This window comes from Ostrea edulis, chromosome 5 (assembly GCF_947568905.1).
Source record: "Ostrea edulis chromosome 5, xbOstEdul1.1, whole genome shotgun sequence".
Lineage (NCBI taxonomy): Eukaryota > Metazoa > Mollusca > Bivalvia > Ostreida > Ostreidae > Ostrea > Ostrea edulis.
In genome coordinates, this window is record NC_079168.1 from 79093124 (window position 1) to 79107712 (window position 14589).

The 14589-nt window shown below is 34.8% G+C and overlaps 1 protein-coding gene across 9 annotated transcripts in view; it reads left to right on the forward strand.

The window, feature by feature from the left end:
• The first annotated feature begins 358 nt into the window (after positions 1-358).
• Positions 359-14589, forward strand: part of LOC125651641 (neurexin-2-like) — a 70157-nt gene continuing 55926 nt past the window's right edge. For 4 of the 9 annotated variants that reach the window (XM_056166352.1, XM_056166350.1, XM_056166360.1 and 1 more), the window contains exon 1: positions 368-517. The gene's annotated coding sequence lies outside the window, so the exon portion shown is untranslated. Of the gene's footprint in view, positions 518-14589 lie in introns of all 9 variants that reach the window. The other 5 variants (XM_056166359.1, XM_056166355.1, XM_056166354.1 and 2 more) reach the window with 3 other exon arrangements.

Below are 14589 nucleotides of genomic sequence, written 5' to 3' on the forward strand. Positions count from 1 at the left end.
TTTTACATCCCAATATTAAATATGTTAACACAGATTCTGTAGGTAGAAAAACATGCAAGGCTTTGAGCTCAAAGTATTGACTGTCATTGTCACGGACTAGGTCTGTAGTAATATTCTGAATACTACCACTTAAACCCCTGATCAGGAATCAATCACTTCCTCTCAGTTCTCCCCCCTCCCCCCCCCCCACAACACATCATTGTCAAGTGTTTACCGTTTAATTAGACTGTGTGTAATCAATACAACGATGTATTGACATTCTCTATATTGTGACAGTACTTGATCATATGCGCCCTTAAGTTAGTTAAGGACCACATGTTGACTTACAGTCCATGCAGAAGAGTGAGGGACCAACAATCGACAAGAGGATAAAGAAGCGGTCTGATAAAGAAGACTGGAAAAGGTCGTAAACCTGGAGAAGTATTCATGCAGAATTGTGAAGATGGATGGCTTCTGAAACTAGAAATGATGACTATCCTTACATCTGTCATTGATAAATCTAAGCTGCATACTAAAGGTAAGTTTTGTTTAGAATTTGAAAGCATTTGTTTTTTTTCAGTATAGAAAACACGTAATTTAAAATCATGATGAAATTTTCGGTGCCTCCTTTTGAAGCTTAACCATATTTTGAGTTATAATGCAAGGTTCATTCAATGTTGATTTATGATTAATTGTAAATCACCTGGTTTCATTATTGTCTCTTACACAGAGTTAAGTTAGAAGGGGAGAAAATATTTATGAAAGATATTTCTGCATATTGGATATTATAGATAAGCTAGCTGCCACAGGCTTAGGCAAAGGTATTGAGGTCGTTATTTTCTCTTGCAGTGTAAGTATTCATACTAGTAAATCTTAATTCTCAGGTAACAGATGAAAGGGGGTATGAAATATTTGATTGCTGTTCTATGAATATTGCATGTTTCTGAGGTCAACATTATACTAAGAGGTGTAGTATTTCTATAGACCGAGTGACTTTTACTGATGGTAGGATGAGGCCCGGGCTGATTTCATTGTCTGATCAGTGATTGTTGGATATTAATGTATTAATATTTAACCATTCAGTGATAGAATAATGTAATGAATAGATTGAGTACGAATGATGAGTTTTTGAACTGGATGAAAACAATAAAGATGGACTGTGTGAAGCTCTCGGCATTCGAGCATGTCTCTGTATGTGATGCATGCTTCCTCTAGCTCTCAATCACAGAATCCCTTAATAAATAAGAACACGGGGGTGATTGTCATTAAATATTGATGATTTGTCGTCATGATGCAGATATGAAACAAAAGTACAGGAGATAGGTGCTGCTGCTGCTGATTTTGCCAGGTAGTGGATATTTCCCTGCTCTGCTGGCAGGACAAGAAATTAAATGTGGTTTGATGTGAATGCCAGATTGTAGGTATTTTTATTTGATAAGAACAGTCAATGTGCTTTGGAATTCTATTCACTGCATGGAATTTTTTTTTAGAAACTATTGGATATTGGAAAAGGTTTATATTTTCTATAAATAACCAAAATTATATACCGGTATATTAAAAAAGGGGCAATAACACCTACATACTGGTATTTTCTCTATTACATATCAATTATACAATCATTTCCTTGATATCCCACAATTATTAACCAGGCCGGGAGGTTTAAAAACTTTTACTGTACTCATACTCAAACCCATGCAGCCATGTTTGTTTTGAGTACAACTCTTGAGCAAGCTCTAAAGTATACTCGAAAAGTACTGCATTAATTTCCACCTGATAGAGTTTAACTTAATCAAAGGAAATGTACATGTTGCCACCTTCCTATAGAGACAGAATTAATACACTTTTTCTACTTAGTGTGGGTATTGAGTTACCTTGATGTGTCATAATGTTTCTGATCCTGGCATAGTGTCACATGATTAAAGGACACATCGCATGTTTTTAAACTTTTTAATTTTTTCAGCAAAATTAATTCATTTCATGCCTAAAACTACTTTACATGTGTTTTAAAAGAAACAGTTTGCGTAGTTTTCGAGTTTGAAAGCGATGAAATTCAAATCTTGCGATATGCATATTTTCTTCGATATTTTACGCGCCATAATCTGTGACGTCATATGCGACCTCGAGCGAGAAGATTTGAAAACAGTTGTTAGCCATTTCATTAACAGATTAGATTTAATTGACAAACAAACAATTATCACATTAACGGCTTGTAAATAACACTGCATTAGGGTGTTTTGTGCCGTTTAAGGGTGTACATGCTGTCAGTAGAGAGGCTTTGGACTGTGTTTTTTTTCAATTTTCGAAGGAAGGTACGAGGGACAAGACGTGAATATTTTTTGTCGGCACAACGACTTTGCCATAAAAAACCCAGTAGAATTTGTCCCTGTACTTTTTTAAACAAGCACTTGGACAAAGACGTAGATAAACTGCGAGAAAATGGTTCTATCAAAGCTACCCACTGTTACATATAGGCCTACGGCTTATGCTTTCCGTTCTGCTCTCAAATTCACACACACGCACCAACTGACCTTCACCTTGTAACACCATAGAGGCAGAACTTCGCTAGCAGTGTCTACCAACTGGTAGTTTTAAAAAAGAAATTTGAAGATAAAAGATAATTGAACTTTCAATTATAAATAATAAAATATGATATTTCCCAACTTTGAATTGAATTATAATGCTTTCATTTTTATTTTTTTAAGGAACACGTACGTGTTTACAACAACGTACAGCACGCCGCGCTCCCACTTCCTAAGTAACAACGTGTAGATAACAAAAAAATAATGATTAATAAAATTGCTTGAATAAAATAATCTAAAAGTATTGGGATTTTCACCATAAATTTGATAATTTTTATTATTATTTTTTCTCTCGAAATGCACCCGTGATAGTAGGCCTAGTTGTCAATGATACATAATCGTATCATAATTTAGATCTAACTTCTCCAAAATAAATTTAATAATAATTGCACTGTTTATTTTCAAAAAGCAACAACGCTAATTACAGTTCTTTACAGAAATGACATTACCATATTGTGTTTAGACAGTGATCCCATGTAAACATTATTTACTCGCAGATTTCATACTCGCTTTCCTCGCTACATTTGGGTCGCTATTTGTATGCACTGGTGGCTAAGATATAAGACTCGGGAAATTTGTTAACATCGAAATAAATGTTATCCATGGTAAATTTATTAGGCCCCTAAAACCCGAGTTTTTAAAAATATCTAACACTACTTTTACAACAAGTTGATCGACGAAGGTCGCATATGACGTCACTGTACCACGTGACTACCTATCTAATTAACTAGGCTTTTTGAAATCGGGGCTTAGATTTAAGTCCGTATTGTGGCTAATTATCGCAATACTTCAGCGAACGAACTATTACAATTAATTTCTATAAGCATAAGGAAGACAAAATGCATATAATTTTGTATACTTTGAAAACACGATATGTGTCCTTTAAGTGATACCAGGAGCTATTTGTTTTGTCTAACAAATGTCATTCATTTCAACTTTACAGTATGTAAATTTCAGTGATGCAATTATCAACAAGAAGTTGCTTCAAATTTCAAATAGTGCAGATTTCTAAATATTTAAAGGAGTATCAATGTTTCCAGTTTCAAAATAGCATGTTTACAGAGAGACAATAGGGTTTTCAAAGGAATCTAGCTGATGCATGATTGTAGTTATCGGGAGCAATTAGTGGGACATTAACTGAGTTTGTGAGCGGGAATGGCAAGGTAGATAATTGTTGTACTCTTCATTCCAATCAGTTAGAGAGGAAAAGTACACCAAGTCATCATCTGATGATTAAAGTTTGGTGACCTTCTCACAAAAAAAATCTCACGACTAGAGAGGAAAAGTACGCCAAGTCATCATCTGATGATTAAAGTTTGGTGACCTTCTCACAAAAAATCTCACGACTAAGACATTATGTCTCTGCTTTATACTCAACAGAGAGTCACTTATGCCCCAAGTAAGAATGCAAGTTTTATCACACACAGTTATACCTCTTTATCTCAATCTCCATGGGAATGAGAAAAAACTTTGAATTAATGAAATGTCCAAGGATTCGAGATATCAAAGGTGAAATATTTCAAGAATAAGTGGTTGGGACTTCGGAATCACTTCGACATATCCAGATTATTCGAGATATTGGTGTTCGAGATACTGAAGTTCTAAGGTATTTAACCTTAAATATGTAGTAATATTTAAGTGAAGTGTTTTCAAATTGTAAGAATTTTGGGAAAAGGACCAATGAAGGACACATCTCCTAATGGTGTGTGTGGCTTCACAGATTTAAGGCTATCTGGGAGTGACATCCTATGTCTTTCAAAGATAAAGAAAGTTTTCTTTAGAGGTTTATTAGCATTAGGCATGATTTTTCATAACTGCATATTATCAACACTAGGTCTATGATAAATATTCAGGAAAGCCTTATTTTCATGTTAGACACTTTTTGAGAATTTATGTAAAGATGAAATTCCCTCTAATAAAAATTGATTTAAAGTAGTCTGTTTTATATACAAGTATAAAACAAAATTAATACTTTTCACATAAAGACAGAGATTTTAATTAAGTGACATATAACTTTATATATAAATGTAAAACTAAAGAGTAAAATACATCAGATTTTATAGTAAGATGTTCAGGCCTCATCTTGTTGCACAGAACACTCATTGACAGTTCATAATCTGTTGGAATATGTGTCTGCTTTCTCACCTCATGGAGACTACTGAATTTTACTGCTATGAAATAGCATGTGTAACAGTTTTTATAAGAGACAGCTAGGTATTCAGTATGTTTGAGTGTACAAGTAGGCTACTGGCATTAATGAATACAAAATGTTGCAAATAAGATTAATGACTTGCAGCTTCCATATGTGTTGGATATAGGAATTGTCAAATCGTGTCCTGAGGGCTTGCATCAGGTGGCAAGTGAATAAGACAATGCAAAGTCTTGTCATAAAAATTCCCATGTCTTTGATTAAATCACTAATTTTGTTAAATCATGGACAGCTGAAATGAATAATTGCTTGATCTTTATATACTGTGCAAACAATATTTAAAAATCTCCTCAGTAAATTAGTAGGAATATTTCAACCAGTGTGTACACAGATGTGATTGATATAAAAACCAGTTAACAGCAAACTATATACAAGATGGTTGAGTTTTGTGGCAATTTCATTCTCAGTATAGTATACTACTGTTATTCTAATGGGGATCTCCCAGGGACAGTCTTACTTCATTATAACCAGGTATCCCCTGAAACTGTGTGTTAATGAGTTTGCTGTACACAACATCTGCTTCGTCACTTTAGGTTATTTCTTGTGTTTTCACTTCCATTGAAAATACCATGACCTGTCTGTGTTACTGGCATGCCACTAAAGATTATATTCATCCTTGCCTTTACAGGGCAGTTTTGCATTTATTGAATACATTTTCAAATCCATTGCTATATAGTTATATAGTGTGGTTCTTTTAAAATGTGACCCTTAGTCCTTTATGTCAGACTCTGAACTTTTAAGATTCAGTACTGTGAATATTTTGGTGTGAACCTTAAAAAAAAGCATGACATTGCCATGCAATAGATGTTGGTGCACTAGGTTAAAAAAAGATGTAAAGAGAGGAAATGAAAAAGTTGATTAACTTTATCTATAGATGCACTTAATACCCATGCATGTTTCCTATAATTTTGATATTGTTTTCATGTCTCCTGTGTCTCCTCTTGTGCTTGCATGATATCGCTACCTTCATCTGAGGGCTTCCTATCTGACTGATGTAAGACAAACACTGTAAATGCTGACAAAAATGTGAGAATTATGTCTGACATCCAAAAACAACATGGCAAAAAGGTGTTAGGTTGTAGGGATCGAGACAGGGCTGGCTTTATGGTAGGTATGAATGGATAATCAGACACACACAGGGAATACTTTCCAATGTCTCTAGTCTGACAAGTGGTAGATTGATTATAAAACTCCTTATCTTGACAGACTCCAAAGACATTAGGGGCGTTTTATGTTTATGGGTGATGACAGCAGGTTCTGATAAACATATCCTTTCATGCTATCTAGGAAGCAATTTTACATAAGCCTCATACTTTCCCTGAACATCCAAACAGAATGGATTTTTATGGTACATGTACAACTAAATATGTCTCAACTTTAAGAGCTTTGTTCAATGATAATTTTAAGTGCACCATTTAGATTTGCACATGGAGCTTTGAATGTGACATTGTCTGACTATATACAAGTCGGACTGGGAAAACTGCTAGAAGTGTTTAGTATTACAAAGTCAATGAACAGCGTTATTATCTAATGCCTAAATAAATTCAAACTTGTCAGTTTTCTGATGCTGTACTCACTCTTTGGGAAGTATATTTTTAATTTCTACATTGAAAGGGAAATATGTGCTGAATAATGCTAATCATGTGAATTCCATTACCACCTGTATGTGGTGTTTATATTTTTCAGCTGATTCGATATGCAAGAGCTTGTTCTGCATATGATCAATTTTTTAAATCGAGGCAGGCTACTGACAAACAAGTTCATGTTACAGGGGTTTCAACAGTCTCGTTTAAAGTCTGCATTTTGCAAATTCTATGGTCATTATAATGATCTAGTTTGCCAATACAAATTATCATTGGGTCAAATGCTATCTGACGTGTTTCATACCAATTGTTAGGCCGTTCTTGGCACACTGATTTTGACTACAGATTACTCTGTTTACCTGACCAAGAAATAGGGCTCACGGCAGGTGTCATTGGTTGACAGGGGATGCTTTCTCCTCCTAGGCACCTGATCCCACCTCTGGTGTATTCAGGGGTCCATGTTTGTCCAGCTCCCTATTTATTATCACTGTGGCCTGGACATTTTGGAATTGCAATCCACAGCATCACAGCTTGTGACTTTGAGCTGCATGCAATCATAGATATGGATCATGTACATGTAGTTGTAGACAGGTATAACATATGTTCCCTAGTGGTTCACTTTATTCTGGAATAAATTCGTAGAGGTTTCATCCATTTGCTGAAGATTCATTTTTGCTTTAAATTTATCAGATATTCCTGCAGAAATAGATTAATGGTATTGATTTATGGCTGTTATTTCTGCTATAGTCAATGCATAATCTTGGAAATTTGAGAGGCTTATATATCAATTATATTGACCAGTCTATATATGTCTGATTATATGGATAAATGTAATCGATCACAGCTGGATCTAGGGTAATAAAACTGAGTTGGTCAAATCTCCTGTCATGAAATTTGAGACGGGGATCAAAATGTAGTTCATTGTTTTTGTTTATGATTTTACTGTCTCGAAGTTGAGTTGCATTTGTTATAAGAGGCACTTGATATATATATCCTATTGTAAATATATTAGAAGCTAGAAATTCCAAAATTTCAACCTATGGGATTGTTTGTAATAGTTTGATTCTCAATCATTATTGTCATTCAAATTTGAAATAAATTTATGGAATTGTACATTTAGTTTGTATAAATGAACTGTGAAAGATAGTTTTGTTATAATTTGCACAATTGTGTTTAAGTTTTGATGTCAATCTTTAGAAAAACAAAATAATTTGTAAAGCTTTGTAAAGGCAAAATCTTACTACAGGTGAATTTGTATTTACTAATCCATATACATTATAATATCAAAAAATACATGTCGGAAACAGTTTATTATTCCTTAATTTCTAAATCACGTGAGGTTTGATAAGCCTTTGATGAATGTATTGTACTACTAAAATGAAAGCCAAGATCATGGGTGCATGATTAAATGTATACAGCACATAAGCTTTGATCATCCTATTGATTAATTTTAGAAAGGAACAGTAAACACGCCATCAGTGTGTGAAATGGTCCTCTGTCCCAGATTTTAGCCTTGAAGTTAGCTTGCAGTATTATGGTGTTAGAAAGTTATCTAGTTCTGTTCCTCTCTTCACTGACAGGAAACATGGGAATCTCTTACAGAAGCTCAAGTAAGCTTTTCTGATCACCTGTTGTCTGTCGTCTGTCCGTCTGTAAACTTTTCACATTTTCGACTTCTTTTCCAGAACCACTGGGCCAATTTCAACCAAATTTAGCAAAAAGCATCCTTTGGTGAAGGGCTTTGTTCAAATGAAGGGCCATGCCCCCTTCAAAGGGGAGATAATCACAAATATGTGAAAATAGGGTGGGATCATTTAAAAATTTTCCTCTCAAGAACCACTAGAAATGAAGACTTGCTACCCTTAGTTAGTGCATCACTCTGCAAGAACATTTGAAAATTAATGTACTTATTTACTAACTAACATGCACTACGGCTGAAATCAAAATTTAATTACTTTCTGGGTAATATAATTATTCTGAAATAATTTAATACCTTGTTTATAACAAACTTGGCAAAAGCATCCTTGGATGAAAGGCTTTCAAGTTTGTTCAAATGAAGGGCCATGCCCCCTTCAAAGGGGAGATAATCGCAAAAATAGGGTGGGGTCATTTAAAAATCTTCTCAAGAACCACTGGGCCGGAAGAGCTGAAATTTGCATGAAAGCTTACTGACATAGTGCAAATTTAAGTTTTGTTAAAATCATGACCTCTGGGGATAGTATGGGGCCACAATAGGAGATCAAAGTTTTATACATACAAATTTATAGGAAAAATCTTTAAGAATCTTCTTCTCAAGAACCACTGAGCCAGATAAGATGATATTTACATATAACAGCTTCCTGACATAGTGCATATTCAAGTTTGTTAAAATCAAAGTCGGGGCTCACACTGGACCAATATTTTGTGTCGCAACCTGGCGCGCGTGCATTGACTCATACACATTTACTGTAGATCTATATTTCATGTATATTATTCAAGAGGCATATACAACATATCATTTAATAACTTTTAAAGCTACGCGCATTGATGAAGTTTTCCGTCCAATGTTTCGTTTGATACATGCATCAAACAAAGAATTATAAGTTTCATTTCTTAAATCATATCTCTGATTATTCTTACACAATGTATACAACATAGCTTTGTTTAGCATTTATCACAACTCACTATAATTATTATGATATTGTGAAAATCGATTGTATTTCAGCAGATTGCTTTTTAGTCAGTCTGATGACATTGCAGCACAAACATGGTTTTATTTCTAAATATTGTTTTTGGCTAAGTTGACTCAATTCTATTTCATACCAGAAAAAATTAAGAGTATTTCATAGCATATAAACTGGCTATATTAAATAAAGACAAGAAATGAGTTTAAATGTTTATTAATCATTTTAGTAGTGTAAATGACATATATTACTCATTAAATTTGCAGTCTAGAAAAAGTCACTGATGACAAAGTTACTGAAAATTAATTGCTGTAATACATAACACATGATCATAGTTTCACATCACATTTTTACTGAAGAATACTGTTTTCATCTTGAAAGTCAGAATGACAAAGTGGTCCTTTGGTGAATCTCATCATGTAGAGGAGAAGGGACTTCATGAAGTCTGAAACAAATTTTAAATGGCTTAAGATGATGTGAAGTCAAAAGATGACAGCATAGCAATTTCTGAAGAACCTACAGTTTTGCATTTCCTCATGGCCATTTTCTAAATAGATCAAACCAAAGACCTAAAGAATAATGCAATTTCCCAACATTCCTCTATTTATACACTAGACTACCGTCAAATGGATTAGAAAATATAGCTGAACATTCTAGTTTAACTTTCTAGATGAAATCGCTTTTGTACTGTGATGAACCGACAAATTAAATTTTATATATTTTTATTAACACTGAAAAATCTTCCATTGACTAGCTTTTGTGCACAATCACACACTTTTTAGGTCACCTGAATCATTCAGGTGACCTATTACTATCTGTTTTTGTCCGTCGTCGTGCGTTAACATTTGAACATTTTCAGCTTCTTCTCTGAAACCCCATAACCAATTTCAACCAATTTTAGCATATAGCATCTGTGGGTGGAGGGGAACAAAAATTGTGAAATTCGTGGTCCCTGCCCCCCTGGGGCCTGAGGGGTGGGGCAAAAACCATCAAAATGAGTGTAATTTTAACAAATCTTCTTCTTTACTCCTGGACATCAAGAAGCCAAACTGTGGGCATAATTATAATGAGCATTGAGCCCTCTACCAAAATTGTGAAATTCATGGCCCCTGGGGCAGGGGTTCTTGTGTTAGGGTGGGGCTCTATTGGTCATATAGTGAAAATGTAGAAATTCTTTGAAAATCTTCTAATATTGGTTTTATCTAAGGAGTAAATAACCCTTTTCTTTATGATGTCTCAGACCTAGGTTTTTTAAAAAGGATTATTGATTGAACATAAAAATGACACATGTACTTCATGACCACATAGCTATTCAATGTTTCTTCCATCCAAAAGTAAAATTCTTATATTTAAACACAAACCTAATTCAAACATTGGAAGGTTGTTACATGATACTCAGGTGACCTATAAGGCCCCTGGGCCTCTTGTTATTCCATCCAGTACAAAACAGGTAGCTCCCCAGTAATGACTCGGGGTATCTCCCCAGTGTATTATGATATGTACTGTAGGCAACTCGCACGTGCAAAGTTCATTTCATTTTACACTACCTGCACATAGAGGATCAACCCTTTGTTTTGTGTAATCTGCTAAATAAACAAGACGCCCCTAAGTCTTATTGTTCCCATGCGACAGGGTATCCACATTCTGCACAGGTAAAACAGCCCTGAGGCTGTTTGGATGCCAACAGCTGAAATTCAAAATGGCGCGCGAATACTAAAATATGAAATGTCCGTGTTGCATTTCCAGAATTTCTGTCACATTTTTTTTTGAAAAATCGCAAAATGCGACAAATGCGATGGGCAGCGAGCGCGGGCCCTGAAAGTTTTACATACCAATAAATAGAAGAAGAAAAATTTAAAATCTTTTTGTTCAGAACCATTGGGCCAAAGAAGTTTACATTTGCATGAAAGCTTCCTGACATAGCTAGTGCAAATTCCAAGTTTGTTAAAATTATGGTCCTCAAGGGGGGGGGGGGGGGGGGGGGGGAAGATGGGGCCACAGTGGGGGATCAAAGTTTTACATACAAATATGTAGGGAAAATCATTAAAAATCTACTAAAGAATCACTGGCCAGGGCCAGAAAAGTTTACATTTGCATGAAAGCTTCCTGACATAGTGACGATTCAAGTTTGTAAAAATCACGCACCCCCCCCCCCACCCACCCCCCTGGGAGTAGGTTGGGGCAACAATAGAGATAAAAGTTTTGTATATACGAATATATAGGGAAAATTTTTCGATATGAGCCGAGGTGATTCAGGTGAGCGATGTGGCCCATGGGCCTCTTGTTTGTTTGTGGAAAAATATGAAACTGTAACTAAAATGCTTTTTATTCAAATCATGGTAAATGAATGTCATTCATTTAGCATCTTTTGATAGGTACATGTGTTTGGACCCGTTTGAAATTCAGAACTGCGGATAAAAATAACCAGATTGATGCCTTTTGAAAATGTCATTTAATCTTGAACACAGACATATAGTGTACACAAAGCGTCAATAAAATATGTATCGTGTTAATATATCGTTGATATTGATTATTAATAAAATACTTCATAAAGTATTATACACAATAGTTGTTATCTATCAACCACTTTTATTTTTTAAAGAAGGGCAATAATTGAAACATTGCATTAGCTCAGGTTGCTTACAATGTCCAATCTAGAAGTACATTTACTAAAGATAGGTATTGATCAACACCTGCAATCTGCACTAATGAGTGAGCTAATTTGTACTAAATAACACAAAGGTTAAGTGATATGTGATAATTCAACTCTGTTAGTACTAGGTTGAAGGCAAATATTGAGGAGGAGATGGCGCCCACATTTCTTATAGTATCATCTGTGTCCATTTCTGTCTTAAAAAATGTGCTGCATTGTGATATATGACTGTTGGCTATGTATGGAGTTTAGCACAATTATTGACAGAGAAGTCCCATTAATAATGAATGCTAATGTCATAGGTGGGAGGGCATTAAATGATGCTCTCCAGCTGTAGAGGCTGTAGAGGGCCTACCAGCTGGTCCCCAAGTACCAGGGTGTCCATTGGTCATCATTAATCATTCGAAAGTCATTAGCACCTGGGAAGAACACCTGTCAGGTATTGGATTTTTAGCATAGTTACACATGCCCAGTGGAATTGCAGGAGTAGAGAGTTTCATTAAAATCACAAACAGAATTTCAAGCAGAATTCGAATCAAGTTTACAGGTGATGAAATTAAAAGGTAAATGAGATGTTTAAGTGTAATAAGTTGAAATTAAGATTATAGTGCTATCAAAGTACTGTAAGTACTGAAAGGGGAGGGGGGGCTGGATGTTTTGTTCTTTTATTCTGTCTTTATTTTCTAACTTTACAAAAATATAAATTGCATGTTTGAAGTGAAAGCAAATATTCATATTCTACAACTGAAATGAAATTTGTAATACTACAATATTTATTATAGTCATGTAATGACAAGCTGTTTTGGTAATACATGTTTGCTTTTGTCTTCTTCTTATTCATCTGTCATCCAAAGAAGATTCCAAACAATATGACATTCTGCTGCATACTTTGAGTATACTTTCCAATAATATTGCATAACCAGCAAACAAAAACTGGATATTAGCTAAGATTCAATCAGTGGTAATGGCAGTAATAAATAGGGGTAAATTGGTTTTTTTTTCCTCCCTAAACTGTAAGAAATGTGATTTGTAGGTCCATAAAACAACTAATAGATAAATAGACTCTCTCTCTCTCTCTCTCTCTCTCTCTCTCTCTCTCTCTCTCTCTATATATATATATATATATATATATGGGGTGTTAAGAAAATTCATTCTGTATATAAATTCCAAAAAATAAATTCAGCAGTTATCTTTCCTTGTTACCTTCCTTAGTGGAGTGATGCATGCAGAATGTCGGTTACATTACCAAACAAAATCTCAACCTTGATGCAAAAGCAGTGTTGATTAAACCAGTGACAGAGTGTTAGCTGTAGCTTTATTAGATGCAGGATTAAAGTAAGTGCTTGGAATGTGACAAAATACCTGTAAAAGTGAGAGATAGGTAACAAAGTGAATAAGTGTTTAAGGGATGTGACAAAATGCCTGTAAAAGTGAGAGATAGGTAACAAAGTGAATAAGTGTTTAAGGGATGTGACAAAATACCTGTAAAAGTGAGAGATAGGTAACAAAGTGAATAAGTGTTTAAGGGATGTGACAAAATGCCTGTAAAAGTGAGAGATAGGTAACAAAGTGGTTCAGTGTTAGGGATGTGACAAAATAACTATGTAAAAGTGAGAGATCGATAGCTAACAAAGTGGATTGAGACAAAGGCAAGAGACTGAAGCTAACCAATCAACTGAGATCCGAGCGTCCGTCAAAAAGTAAGGGGGGGGGGGGGGTTAGTAAAGAGGCAAGTAGAGACCATGAAATGTAAGAGATGAATATTAACAAGGAAATTACAGCAAAGAACTCAGGATTTAATGAACATCATAAATGAGTTATTTTTTTAACATGAAAATGCAAAAGGTAAAAAAAAAAAAAAAAGAAATATGGCTGAAGACTTGGAGAATTACATCTTTATACTGTTGAGTCTTCAGAATATTTGTTTCATGTTCAGAACGAAGAAGACAATGTGTGTGGTGTCTGGAGACATTGGCTGCATTTAGTGCCAAAATCATGACATGGGGTGCAATTGGAGTTCTTTGGTTTGTCCAAACTTCTCATTATTCCAGCTGGCAAAACTCTTAAGGCAAATTATTATGTGATGAATATTTTTCAAAAAGAACTGCACTGAATTGACAGATTGAATGAGTGATTGTATATTGTATAACGTCCCGCCCGAGAATTTTTCACTCATAAGGAGACGTTTACCATTGCCAGAAAACAGTGGTAGGATTAATGAGCAAGAGTTAGTTTAACATCTAGGACATGTGACATTTAGGACTTCATGAAAAGTATGGTGGCGTGAAGCGTTGCAATTCATACCCTTATGTAATTCAAAAGTGAAGTTTATTTCTTATATTTACATTCTACCTTGATTTCTGTTGTAATTCTCAGTGGTAAAATAGACATACTCAGTGATAAAATAGCCGTAGTCAGCGATAAAACAGCCGTAGTCAGCGATGAAATAGCCGTATTTAGTGATAAAATAGCTGTATACTCAGTGATGAAATAGCCATACTCAGTAATAAAATAGCCGTAGTCAGCAATAAAATAGCCAGAGTCAGTGATAAAATAGCCATAGTCAGCTATAAAATAGCCGTAGTCAGCGATAAAATAGCCGTACTAAGCGATAAAATAGCCGTAGTCAGCTATAAAATAGCCATAGTCAGCGATAAAATAGCCGTACTCAGTGATAAAATAGCCGTACTCAGCGATAAATAGCCATAGTCAGCAATAAAATAGCCATAGTCAGTGATAAAATAGCCGTACTCTATTCATCAACATTCATTGGCACATTTGCTCTCAACTGCAACACATTAAATTGTAATGATATTAAAGGCAAAAACTTTGGAAATGTAAATTTTAACAAATTTCAGATTCTAAGCATATATTGCATGATCAAACAGATATACACATATTCAACTGAAATTTAAAAATTTAA